Genomic DNA, 1,991 nt, shown 5'->3' on the forward strand with positions numbered 1-1,991 from the left:
CAAAACTACCACCACCTGATCCTCTTGGAGTCGGCCTTTATTACACAGGCACACGCTGCTCCTTTAACATGATCGCTACTGTAAATCCAGCAAAAAAGAGTTTGAAAGGAGCTTTAAACACCAGCAAATTATTCCCAATATCGTACCATTAGCAATTGAATAGTGTGTGTTTTCTACTTTTACAACAACCCCTCTTTTCATGAGATTATTGGATGTGTAACATGGTGACGCCTTCTCAGGGTAAACTTGTCGCAAAATGTTGTTTGTGTTGTTGGCTCCTGTAAAAGAAATAATTATGTCTTCACCTTTTTAAGGGACAAAAAAATCTTGAAACACAATTGTAAAGTGACACTTTGTTATTTGGTTGTGTTTTTGTGCATCCACATGAGTAACTGGCCTCCCCAACACTGGATTTCTTTCCATGGAAATTATAAATGTCATATTTTTGGTGTGAGTTTCTCTTAAGTGAAAAAGCGAGGGCTCCTTTCTAGAGACGTCATTTTGCACCAAATTTGATCAATTTTTTCTACTTAAAGTGGCCTCAATAGACCAGAATGCAATGCAACCACAAAAACATGGTGACTAAAGTGGAGGGTATTGCTATAGTGTTCAGGCACCTGCTTTAGTGGTTGTTAGGAAGCATTCTGGGAAATACAGGAGGGATGTACAAGTGGGCGCACCAAAAATAGCAAATTGAGACACTTGAAATGCAAAATAACTTGATCAAAGATGATGATGATAAGTGGGTGTCAGAGGGGTGATTTATTCCTACAGTATCTTGATCTATACTCACGGGCCATGTTTCAGCCACATGAAAACTTTTGCGCCTCCCTGAAAAAGCCTCATGTATAAAAAAATGTTTTGAAAAAAAGGTTCATTGAAACAAAAGCTTCTTCCACAGCTGACTGAAATGCACCTGTGTTGAGACATCGGTTTAATTTTAGCTCATATCTCAGAAAAAGAAAAACACAGGACAACGTAGCAGATCATTTTTGCAGCAAATTATTAGCATTGACGTATTCCACCTTTTCTATGTACTGGCTGTAGCCATTGAATTGGTAACTTAATGAGACCAGGAACAAGAAGATTTCTACTTTATATCATAATCATTCATTAAATCGCTGTAGTGAAAAAAAGGTTTTGATGTATTTTGTGTTGCATAGATGAAAGTAATTCGTAATGTGTGAAGGCTGTGTTGTTATCATCCATCATTACTCATTACTGTTCTTTAATCCATGAATGACCATACTACTGTTTCTTTGGACAATAGTCTCAGTGCTTTCCTCTCATAGTTACTATACTGATATTAATTTAATAAATTGATCCCATACTTTTCAGCCCGGCGTCTGCTTTTTTTAATTCCTCTACATGAAACACTATATGCAGAATATAAACTAAACCAGTGTATTCCTTGGAAGAAATAAGTTAGATGTGTGTTTGCAGCTCAGAGTTTGTCCTTTACAAGAGGAACTGTTTATATGCTATAGGACGATCGTCTTCTTTGCACATTTTTCCCGCCATTGAACAGCTGTTATCTTGTCTTTAAGCACCTGGAGCCAGTTGCACAAAACACCTTTTATATTTAAATATAAGACTTAAGATTTATTTTCTCCTTAGCTGAGGGAGTTACTTAAGGGTGTTGCACAGAATCTCTTAAAAGGTTTCCTTTGTTAAGGAAAAAAGTTAAGTAATTCACAGCAGTGAAAGAGATGCTACAGTGGTAAAGATCTACTGTTTCCATGGAGACAGTATGTTAGCTTGTGATACCTGTTATCACTTTTGGGAAGCTGGGGGCAGTTGCACAAAACACCTTAGTGACCAAAGTAAGGAAAAAAACAACTAAAGGATTTTACTGCTGTAAAACCTCTTTCACTGCTGCAAAACTTTTTCAGAGATTCTTTGCAACACCCTCAGCTAAGGAGAAAAGATGTGTATAAGAGACAGGGCACACGCTGCTCCTTTAACATGATCGCTACTGTAAATCCAGCAAA

Source organism: Seriola lalandi, unplaced genomic scaffold, assembly GCF_002814215.2.
Source record: "Seriola lalandi dorsalis isolate HSWRI2012SDOR001 ecotype SW California unplaced genomic scaffold, Sedor1 jcf7180002054901, whole genome shotgun sequence".
NCBI lineage: Eukaryota > Metazoa > Chordata > Actinopteri > Carangiformes > Carangidae > Seriola > Seriola lalandi.